We start from the raw sequence: 12,297 nt of genomic DNA, 5'->3' as shown, positions 1-12,297 counted from the left end.
AGCATCAATATCATTTTTAAATTCAAATACCACAGGACACCGGAGGATGGGCAGTCACAGGTTTTACTGGTGAATCTGTAGTAAACTAAGGCTGGTTTTACTGGTGAATATGTAGTAAACTAAGGCTGGTTTTACTGGTGAATCTGTAATAAACTAAGGCTGGTTTTACTGGTGAATCTGTAGTAAACTAAGGCTGGTTTTACTGGTGAATCTGTAGTAAACTAAGGCTGGTTTTACTGGTGAATCTGTAGTAAACTAAGGCTGGTTTTACTGGTGAATCTGTAATAAACTAAGGCTGGTTTCACTGGTGAATCTGTAGTAAACTAAGGCTGGTTTTACTGGTGAATCTGTAGTAAACTAAGGCTGGTTTTACTGGTGAATCTGTAGTAAACTAAGGCTGGTTTTACTGGTGAATCTGTAGTAAACTAAGGCTGGTTTCACTGGTGAATCTGTAGTAAACTAAGGCTGGTTTTACTGGTGAATCTGTAGTAAACTAAGGCTGGTTTTACTGGTGAATCTGTAATAAACTAAGGCTGGTTTCACTGGTGAATCTGTAGTAAACTAAGGCTGGTTTTACTGGTGAATCTGTAGTAAACTAAGGCTGGTTTCACTGGTGAATCTGTAGTAAACTAAGGCTGGTTTTACTGGTGAATCTGTAGTAAACTAAGGCTGGTTTTACTGGTGAATCTGTAGTAAAGTAAGGCTGGTTTTACTGGTGAATCTGTAGTAAACTAAGGCTGGTTTTACTGGTGAATCTGTAGTAAACTAAGGCTGGTTTTATTGGTGAATCTGTAGTAAACTAAGGCTGGTTTTACTGGTGAATCTGTAGTAAACTAAGGCTGGTTTTACTGGTGAATCTGTAGTAAACTAAGGCTGGTTTTACTGGTGAATCTGTAATAAACTAAGGCTGGTTTCACTGGTGAATCTGTAGTAAACTAAGGCTGGTTTTACTGGTGAATCTGTAGTAAACTAAGGCTGGTTTTACTGGTGAATCTGTAGTAAACTAAGGCTGGTTTCACTGGTGAATCTGTAGTAAACTAAGGCTGGTTTTACTGGTGAATCTGTAGTAAACTAAGGCTGGTTTTACTGGTGAATCTGTAATAAACTAAGGCTGGTTTCACTGGTGAATCTGTAGTAAACTAAGGCTGGTTTTACTGGTGAATCTGTAGTAAACTAAGGCTGGTTTCACTGGTGAATCTGTAGTAAACTAAGGCTGGTTTTACTGGTGAATCTGTAGTAAACTAAGGCTGGTTTTACTGGTGAATCTGTAGTAAACTAAGGCTGGTTTTACTGGTGAATCTGTAGTAAACTAAGGCTGGTTTTACTGGTGAATCTGTAATAAACTAAGGCTGGTTTTACTGGTGAATCTGTAGTAAACTAAGGCTGGTTTTACTGGTGAATCTGTAGTAAACTAAGGCTGGTTTTACTGGTGAATCTGTAGTAAACTAAGGCTGGTTTTACTGGTGAATCTGTAGTAAACTAAGGCTGGTTTTACTGGTGAATCTGTAGTAAACTAAGGCTGGTTTTACTGGTGAATCTGTAGTAAACTAAGGCTGGTTTTACTGGTGAATCTGTAGTAAACTAAGGCTGGTTTTACTGGTGAATCTGTAGTAAACTAAGGCTGGTTTTACTGGTGAATCTGTAGTAAACTAAGGCTGGTTTTACTGGTGAATCTGTAGTAAACTAAGGCTGGTTTTACTGGTGAATCTGTAGTAAACTAAGGCTGGTTTTACTGGTGAATCTGTAATAAACTAAGGCTGGTTTCACTGGTGAATCTGTAGTAAACTAAGGCTGGTTTCACTGGTGAATCTGTAGTAAACTAAGGCTGGTTTTACTGGCGAATCAGTAGTAAACTAAGGCTGGTTGTACTGGTGAATCTGTAGTAAACTAAGGCTCTATTTAGTAATTACTTAGACTGTGTACTACGTCTCAGACTGTGTACTACGTCTCAGACTGTGTACTACTGTCTCAGACTGTGTACTACTGTCTCAGACTGTGTACTACTGTCTCAGACTGTGTACTACTGTCTCAGACTGTGTACTCAGACACACATACTAAAGTCATAATGCGATGGTGTCAGGGCAGGAGGAGGGGAAAGGAGAACATACCAAGCATCGGTATGTAGGGCGGCTTAGAATATAATATCATACTAGAATAATCTTGCATACAAAGCAGAATTCCGACTAAATCAACGCATCATCATCGCTCCCCGACATATATATTTTATACCAAGCATATAATATGTATTATTTTGATTTATTTTTGCATCAAAGTTAGGGGATGTATCCTGCTGTTGTCCCCAGTATTGCAGTCAGCGGATAAAGGTAAGGTACTGCCCCCTGTTGGTCAACACTGGAATGACATGGGGTTTTGATGTACTGCTCCCCCTAATGGTCCAAACTGGAATGACATGTGTTTTTATGTACAACTACAATGAGTATTGAGGAAAATAAACGTTGAGATGTTTAAGAAGATGCTTTAGGGCCCAGTTTGGGTTCGTCTAAGAGTAACGCACGGCATTGCAGGAATATAATGATACAATAACCACAGTCATTCAGGCTATTGCGCTATCTGACAGAACACGTACTGTGCTAAATGCGTCAAGGGCTGGTTCTTGTTATGGAATGCATTTGCATGGCAGTTCCTCTGCTTGAGCCAGGAATCCCAAGCTCTCAGCACAAGCAAACACGAGGGGAATTTCAGCACTGACATTTCTAAGCTCTGATTATGGGTGTGAGATTGTGGGGAGGAGGTACAGGGGTGTGAGATTGTGGGGAGGAGGTACAGGGGGGTGAGATTGTGGGGAGGAGGTACAGGGGTGTGTGATTGTGGGGAGGAGGTACAGGGGTGTGTGATTGTGGGGAGGAGGTACAGGGGTGTGTGATTGTGGGGAGGAGGTACAGGGGGGTGAGATTGTGGGGAGGAGGTACAGGGGTGTGAGATTGTGGGGAGGAGGTACAGGGGTGTGAGATTGTGGGGAGGAGGTACAGGGGTGTGAGATTGTGGGGAGGAGGTACAGGGGGGTGAGATTGTGGGGAGGAGGTACAGGGGTGTGTGATTGTGGGGAGGAGGTACAGGGGTGTGTGATTGTGGGGAGGAGGTACAGGGGTGTGTGATTGTGGGGAGGAGGTACAGGGGTGTGAGATTGTGGGGAGAAGGTACAGGGGTGTGAGATTGTGGGGAGGAGGTACAGGGGTGTGTGATTGTGGGGAGGAGGTACAGGGGGGGTGTGATTGTAGGGAGGAGGTACAGGGGTGTGTGTGATTGTGGGGAGGAGGTACAGGGGTGTGTGTGATTGTGGGGAGGAGGTACAGGGGTGTGAGATTGTGGGGAGGAGGTACAGGGGGGGTGTGATTGTAGGGAGGAGGTACAGGGGTGTGTGATTGTGGGGAGGAGGTACAGGGGTGTGTGATTGTGGGGAGGAGGTACAGGGGTGTGAGATTGTGGGGAGGAGGTACAGGGGTGTGAGATTGTGGGGAGGAGGTACAGGGGTGTGTGATTGTGGGGAGGAGGTACAGGGGTGTGTGATTGTGGGGAGGAGGTACAGGGGTGTGTGATTGTGGGGAGGAGGTACAGGGGTGTGAGATTGTGGGGAGGAGGTACAGGGGTGTGAGATTGTGGGGAGGAGGTACAGGGGGGTGAGATTGTGGGGAGGAGGTACAGGGGTGTGTGATTGTGGGGAGGAGGTACAGGGGTGTGTGATTGTGGGGAGGAGGGACAGGGGGGTGGGAGGGGGGGGAGGAGGTACAGGGGTGTGAGATTGTGGGGAGGAGGTACAGGGGTGTGAGATTGTGGGGAGGAGGTACAGGGGTGTGTGATTGTGGGGAGGAGGTACAGGGGGGGTGTGATTGTAGGGAGGAGGTACAGGGGTGTGTGTGATTGTGGGGAGGAGGTACAGGGGTGTGTGTGATTGTGGGGAGGAGGTACAGGGGTGTGAGATTGTGGGGAGGAGGTACAGGGGGGGTGTGATTGTAGGGAGGAGGTACAGGGGTGTGTGATTGTGGGGAGGAGGTACAGGGGTGTGTGATTGTGGGGAGGAGGTACAGGGGTGTGAGATTGTGGGGAGGAGGTACAGGGTGTGAGATTGTGGGGAGGAGGTACAGGGGTGTGTGATTGTGGGGAGGAGGTACAGGGGTGTGTGATTGTGGGGAGGAGGTACAGGGGTGTGTGATTGTGGGGAGGAGGTACAGGGGTGTGTGTATCAAATCAAATCAAATTGCATTTGTCACATGCGCCAATACAACAGGTGTAGGTAGACCTTACAGTGAAATGCTGACTTACAAGCCTTTAAATAAGTGTTAAGAAAGTATTTACTAAATAAACTGAAGTAACCAATAAAAATAAAATAAAAATAAAATAGAAAAATAACAAATGATTAAAGAGCAACAATAAAAGAACAATAATGAGGCTATATACAGGGGGTACCGGTACAGAGTCAATGTGGAGGCTATATACAGGGGGTACCGGTACAGAGTCAATGTGGAGGCTATATACAGGGGGTACCGGTACAGAGTCAATGTGGAGGCTATATACAGGGGGTACCGGTACAGAGTCAATGTGGAGGCTATATACAGGGGGTACTGGTACAGAGTCAATGTGGAGGATATATACAGGGGGTACTGGTACAGAGTCAATGTGGAGGCTATATACAGGGGGTACCGGTACAGAGTCAATGTGGAGGCTATATACAGGGGGTACCGGTACAGAGTCAATGTGGAGGCTATATACAGGGGGTACCGGTACAGAGTCAATGTGGAGGCTATATACAGGGGGTACCGGTACAGAGTCAATGTGGAGGCTATATACAGGGTGTTACGGTACAGGGTCAATGTGGAGGCTATATACAGTGTATTACGGTACTGAGTTAATGTGGAGGCTATATACAGGGGGTACCGGTACAGAGTCAATGTGGAGGCTATATACAGGGGGTACCGGTACAGAGTCAATGTGGAGGCTATATACAGGGTGTACCGGTACAGAGTCAATGTGGAGGCTATATACAGGGGGTACCGGTACAGAGTCAATGTGCGGGGGTACCGGTACAGAGTCAATGTGGAGGCTATATACAGGGGCTACCGGTACAGAGTCAATGTGGAGGCTGTATACAGGGGCTACCGGTACAGAGTCAATGTGGAGGCTACAGGGGGTACCGGTACAGAGTCAATGTGGAGGCTATATACAGGGGGGTACCGGTACATAGTCAATGTGCAGGCTATATACAGGGGCTACCGGTACAGAGTCAATGTGGAGGCTATATACAGGGGCTACCGGTACAGAGTCAATGTGGAGGCTATATACAGGGGGTACCGGTACAGAGTCAATGTGGAGGATATATACAGGGGGTACTGGTACAGAGTCAATGTGGAGGCTATATACAGGGGGGTACCGGTACAGAGTCAATGTGGAGGCTGTATACAAGGTATTACGGTACAGAGTCAATGTCAAATCAAATCAAATTTTATTTGTCACATACACATGGTTAGCAGATGTTAATGCGAGTGTAGCGAAATGCTTGTGCTTCTAGTTCCGACAATGCAGTAATAGCCAACGAGCAATCTAACCTAACAATTCCACAACTACTACCTTATACACACAAGTGTAAAGGGATAAAGCATATGTACATAAAGATATATGAATGAGTGATGGTACAGAACGGCATAGGCAAGATGCAGTAGATGGTATAGAGTACAGTATATACATATACATATGAGATGAGTAATGTAGGGTATGTAAACATTATTTTAAGTGGCATTGTTTAAAGTGGCTAGTGATATATTTTTACATAAATTTCCATCAATTCCCATTATTAAAGTGGCTGGAGTTGAGTCAGTATGTTGGCAGCGGCCACTCAATGTTAGTGGTGGCTGTTTAACAGTCTGATGGTCTTGAGATAGAAGCTGTTTTTCAGTCTCTCGGTCCCAGCTTTGATGCACCTGTACTGACCTCGCCTTCTGGATGATAGCGGGGTGAACAGGCAGTGGCTCGGGTGGTTGTTGTCCTTGATGATCTTTATGGCCTTCCTGTGACATCGGGTGGTGTAGGTGTCCTGGAGGGCAGGTAGTTTGCCCCCGGGTGATGCGTTGTGCAGACTTCACTACCCTCTGGAGAGCCTTACGGTTGTGGGCGGAGCAGTTGCCGTACCATGCAGTGATACAGCCCGACAGGATGCTCTCGATTGTGCATCTGTAAAAGTTTGTGAGTGCTTTTGGTGACAAGCCAAATTTTTTCAGCCTCCTGAGGTTGAAGAGGCGCTGCTGTGCCTTCTTCACCACGCTGTCTGTGTGGGTGGACCAATTCAGTTTGTCCGTGATGTGTACACCGAGGAACTTAAAACTTTCCACATTCTCCACTACTGTCCCGTCGATGTGGATAGGGGGGTGCTCCCTCTGCTATTTCCTGAAGTCCACAATCATCTCCTTTGTTTTGTTGATGTTGAGTGTGAGGTTATTTTCCTGACACCACACTCCGAGGGCCCTCACCTCCTCCCTGTAGGCCGTCTCGTCGTTGTTGGTAATCAAGCCAACCACTGTAGTGTCGTCTGCAAACTTGATGATTGAGTTGGAGGCGTGAATGGCCACGCAGTCATGGGTGAACAGGGAGTACAGGAGACGGCTGAGAAGGCACCCTTGTGGGGCCCCAGTGTTGAGAGTCAGCGGGTGGAGATGTTGTTTCCTACCCTCACCACGGCCCGTCAGGAAGCCGCAACCTAGTTGCACAGGGCGGGGTCGAGACCCAGGGTCTCGAGCTTAATGTTGAGTTTGGAGGGTACTATGGTGTTAAATGCTGAGCTGTAGTCAATGAACAGCCTTCTCACATAGGTTTTCTTCTTGTCCAGATGGGTTAGGGCAGTGTGCAGTGTGATTGTGATTGCGTCGTCTGTGGACCTACTGGGGCGGTAAGCAAATTGGAGTGGGTCTAGGGTGTCAGGTAGGGTGGAGGTGATATGGTCCTTGACTAGTCTCTCAAAGCACTTCATGATGACGAAAGTGAGTGCTACGGGGCGATAGTCGTTTAGCTCAGTTACCTTCGCTTTCTTGGGAACATGAACAATGGTGGCCCTCTTGAAGCATGTGGGGACAGCAGACTGGGATAAGGATCGGTTGAACATGTCCGTAAACACACCAGCCAGCTGGTCTGCGCATGCTCTGAGGACGCAGCTGGGGATGCCGTCTGGGCCTGCAGCCTTGCGAGGGTTAACACGTTTAAATGTTTTACTCACGTCGGCTGCAGTGAAGGAGAGCCCGCAGGTTTTGGTAGTGGGCCGTGTCAGTGGCACTGTATTGTCCTCAAAGCGAGCAAAGAAGTTGTTTAGTCTGTCTGGGAGCAAGACATCCTGGTCCGCGACGGGGCTGGTTTTATTTTTGTAATCCGTGATTGACTGTAGACCCTGCCACATACCTCTTGTGTCTGAGCCGTTGAATTGCGACTCTACTTTGTCTCTATACTGACGCTTAGCTTGTTTGATTGCCCTGCGGAGGGAATAGCTACACTGTTTGTATTCGGTCATGTTTCCGGTCACCTTGCCCTGATTAAAAGCAGTGGTTCGCACTTTCAGTTTTGTTAGAATGCTGCCATCAATCCACCGTTTCTGGTTGGGGAATATTTTAATAGTTGCTGTGGGTACGACATCACCGATACACTTGCTAATAAACTCGCTCACCGAATCAGCGTATTCGTCAATGTTATTGTTCGCAGCTATGCGGAACACATCCCAGTCCACGTGATCGAAGCAATCTTGAAGCGTGGAATCAGATTGGTCGGACCAGCGTTGAACAGACCTGACCACGGGCGTTTCCTGTTTTAGTTTCTGTCTGTAGGCTGGAAGCAACAAAATGGAGTCGTGGTCAGCTTTTCCGAAGGGAGGGCGGGGGAGGGCCTTATATGCGTCGCGGAAGTTAGAATTACAATGATCCCGGGTTTTACCAGCCCTGGTTGCACAATCGATATGCTGATAGAATTTAGGGAGTCTTGTTTTCAGATTAGCCTTGTTAAAATCCCCGGCTACAATGAATGCAGCCTCAGGATATGTGGTTTCCAGTTTACATAGAGTCAAATAAAGTTCGTTCAGGGCCGTCGATGTGTCTGCTTGGGGGGGAATATATGTGGCTGTGATTATAATCGAAGAGAATTCTCTTGGTAGATAATGCAGTCGGCATTTGATTGTGAGGAATTCTAAGTCAGGTGAACAAAAGGACTTGAGTTCCTGTATGTTGTTATGATCACACCACGTCTCGTTAATCATAAGGCATACACCCCCCCGCCCTTCTTCTTACCAGAGAGATGCTTGTTTCTGTCGGCGCGATGCGTGAAGAAACCAGCTGGCTGCACCGACTCAGATAGCGTGTCTCGAGTGAGCCATGTTTCCGTGAAGCAAAGAACGTTACAGTCTCTTATGTCTCTCTGGAATGCTACCCTTGCTCGGATTTCATCTACCTTGTTGTCAAGAGACTGGACAGTGGCGAGTAGTATGCTCGGGAGCGGTGCGCGATGTGCCCGTCTCCGGAGCCTGACCAGGAGACCGCTCCGTCTGCCTCGTTTACGGAGTCGTTGTTTTGGTACACCATCTCTTCTCTCTCTCTGTTTTCTCCAGCCCACTAACAGGGAATCCTAAAAAGAGAGTCAGGTTGATTGACTGCCCAGCAACATATATTCATAAAATAGCTCCAACATGGTTATAAATCTATTACAGTGATCCCCAAAAAAGGTATATAAACAGTGTTGTTTCATTTAAATGTATAGAAGTACGAGTATAAAATTAACTTTCCATTAGTCAGCACCTTACTACATTTTTTTTTGAGGGAGCGTTTTCCTACTAGTTTAAGCCCATATTGTAAACTCCAGAATTACGATCGTTCCATGTCAAACTTCTAAATAGCGAAATAGGAGCCCCCATAATCACCCACAATAACAAAGGATCCAGGACTCTCAGTTATGTACTGTAGGGGTTAAGTAGATGCTTCTTCCCGAGAAAGGGAGAGGACATGGTTGATTAGCCAGCAGACTGACTGTTCATCTACCATGAAGTACATCCTAGATCCTTATCGTACCTGCATGTTTTTTTCCCACAGGCCTCCCAAATGACACCCTAGTCCCTTTATAGTGCATTACTATAGGGCTCATTGGGCTCTGGTTAACAGTAGTGTACTATATAGGGAATAGGGTGCCATTTTAGTTCACAGGCCTAGAGGCCTTCCTTCTCTTTCACAACCGTCAATTACAGCCTGATCAGTTGGTTCTACTCTGTTATGGATGGATGGAAAAATAAGACTTTTATTACAATTCTCATTTATCAACTTGAAGCACAACTCTGAACACTTCCAACAGACGTATGGATATGAATCCCCCCCCCCCCCAAGAAACCCACACAAGCATGTAACAGTAAACACACATCTAAATGCCTGTTACGTGACTACAGGGTGGGGTACGACACAGTGTGTTTGTATAAAACAGAGAGTTAAAAAGGCCCCTTGTGTATTTAGTCTTATATTTAGAGGGAGAGTGGGATAAGTTGAGCCAAAAGTGTAAGTTGATGAGACACCCTTTGTTTCTAGGAAACTATAAAACAAAATTAATAATTTGACCAAATATTTAGGAAGAGGTTATCATTTCATGGAGTATGTGATGGAAGAAACCACATAAAAAAAAAAAGTGGTAAGTAATGTCCAAAAACAGATTTTTACAAAGTTAAATTAATTTATTGTGTTTCATGGTGCTTGTATCTAATCCAAAAGTAGATCAATGTAAAAATCATTCTATACATCAGTTGGGGTCTCTATTAGCTTCAATATGAGGTCCTAAACCTAACATGACGGTGCATCTTTGTAGCTGTGTGAGCTAATATAGTCAAAATGTTTGCTTTGGGGTAAGTTGAGCCAATGGCCATGGGGTTAGTTGAACCAATGGCCACGGGGTAAGTTGAGCCAATGGCCATGGGGTAAGTTGAGCCAATGGCCATGGGGTAAGTTGAACCAATGGCCACGGGGTTAGTTGAACCAATGGCCACGGGGTAAGTTGAACCAATGGCCATGGGGTAAGTTGAACCAATGGCCATGGGGTAAGTTGAGTCAATGGCCATGGGGTTAGTTGAGTCAATGGCCATGGGGTAAGTTGAACCAATGGCCATGGGGTAAGTTGAACCTATGGCCATGGGGTTAGTTGAACCAATGGCCACGGGGTAAGTTGAGCCAATGGCCATGGGGTAAGTTGAGCCAATGGCCATGGGGTAAGTTGAACCAATGGCCATGGGGTTAGTTGAGCCAATGGCCACGGGGTAAGTTGAGTCAATGGCCATGGGGTAAGTTGAACCAATGCCCACGAGGTAAGTTGAACCAATGGCCATGGGGTTAGTTGAACCAATGGCCACGGGGTAAGTTGAACCAATGGTCATGGGGTAAGTTGAGTCAATGGCCACGGGGTAAGTTGAACCAATGGCCACGGGGTAAGTTGAACCAATGGCCATGGGGTAAGTTGAACCAATGGCCACGGGGTTAGTTGAACCAATGGCCATGGGGTAAGTTGAACCAATGGCAACGGGGTAAGTTGAACCAATGGCCACGGGGTAAGTTGAACCAATGGCCACGGGGTTAGTTGAACCAATGGCCATGGGGTAAGTTGAACCAATGGCCACGGGGTAAGTTGAACCAATGGCCATGGTGTAAGTTGAACCAATGGCCATGGGGTAAGTTGAACCTATGGCCATGGGGTTAGTTGAGCCAATGGCCACGGGGTAAATTGAGCCAATGATCACGGGGTAAGTTGAGCCAATGGTTGAGCTAATGGCAAGAGCTAATGCGAGGCATTATCACTGGGATACTATATAACAACAGAAAATGTCTCATCTTACCCCACAACACATTTGACAAAACAGTTGTGATCCAACAGAGATTTTGTCTGCAACAAAAAGGATTACACAAGAGTTGTGTAAACGTACTGTACGAGTGCAGACAAACTTTTACATCACAAAACATCAATTGTATCTCTATTGTTTCGATCTTTTTCTAATTTCAGGTCATACAAATGTATAATCATTGATAGGTAGAAGAGCTGCTTCAATAAAATATTAAAACAATGTACAGTATCAACATAAATAGTTAGATACTAACTGTATCCACGATGACTTAGCATACAAGACAGGAAACAGAGTAGAATAGGACAGTCACTTATGGCAGAGCATTGGTGTACCAGTAATAGATTTTCATCTTTTTCTTTTAGTGTCCAAATACCTCCCTCCCTTCCCAGCTCAATGTTCCTCAATTATTTACTTTTCTTTGTATCCTCATATTTAGGTTCACGTCATATACATACAGTGTATATAAATAGTTAGTTAAATAGTTTACCAAATAGCTACCCTGGGACTATCTGCATTGATCCATTTTGAACCCTGTGTTATATAACCTATAATTTCTCAATTTTATTTCTCTCCTCATTGTTGGGAAGGACCCGTCAGTGTACCAGGTGGAAACAGTTTGAATTAGCGGGAACCTGAGATACTGGTGGAGACAGTCTGGTTTAGAGGGAACCTGAGATACTGGTGGAGACAGTCTGATTTAGAGGGAACCTGAGATACTGGTGGAGACAGTCTGATTTAGAGGGAACCTGAGATACTGGTGGAGACAGTCTGATTTAGAGGGAACCTGAGATACTGGTGGAGACAGTCTGATCTAGAGGGAACCTGAGATACTGGTGGAGACAGTCTGATTTAGAAGGAACCTGAGATACTGGTGGAGACAGTCTGATTTAGAGGGAACCTGAGATACTGGTGGAGACAGTCTGATTTAGAGGGAACCTGAGATACTGGTGGAGACAGTCTGATTTAGAGGGAACCTGAGATACTGGTGGAGACAGTCTGATTTAGAGGGAATCTGAGATACTGGTGGAGACAGTCTGATCTAGAGGGAACCTGAGATACTGGTGGAGACAGTCTGATTTAGAAGGAACCTGAGATACTGGTGGAGACAGTCTGATTTAGAGGGAACCTGAGATACTGGTGGAGACAGTCTGATTTAGAGGGAACCTGAGATACTGGTGGAGACAGTCTGATTTAGAGGGAACCTGAGATACTGGTGGAGACAGTCTGATTTAGAGGGAACCTCAGATACTGGTGGAGACAGTCTGATTTAGAAGGAACCTGAGATACTGGTGGAGCCAGTCTGATTTAGAAGGAACCTGAGATACTGGTGGAGACAGTCTGATTTAGAGGGAACCTGAGATACTGGTGGAGACAGTCTGATTTAGAGGGAACCTGAGATACTGGTGGAGACAGTCTGATTTAGAGGGAACCTGAGATACTGGTGGAGA

The 12,297-nt window shown here is 45.9% G+C and overlaps 1 protein-coding gene across 1 annotated transcript in view; it reads right to left on the bottom strand.

Moving 5' to 3' along the window:
- LOC139541682 (tumor protein 63-like) overlaps nt 1-8,525 on the bottom strand; it is a 208,132-nt gene extending 199,607 nt beyond the window's left edge. Inside the window, exon 1 of the mRNA XM_071346611.1 lies at nt 8,274-8,525. The gene's annotated coding sequence lies outside the window, so the exon portion shown is untranslated. The remainder of the gene's footprint in view (nt 1-8,273) is intronic.
- Nucleotides 8,526-12,297: the final 3,772 nt, after the last annotated feature.

Source organism: Salvelinus alpinus, chromosome 16 (genome assembly GCF_045679555.1).
Source record: "Salvelinus alpinus chromosome 16, SLU_Salpinus.1, whole genome shotgun sequence".
Taxonomy (NCBI): Eukaryota; Metazoa; Chordata; class Actinopteri; order Salmoniformes; family Salmonidae; genus Salvelinus; species Salvelinus alpinus.
This window is presented reverse-complemented; position numbering and strand designations above follow the sequence as displayed.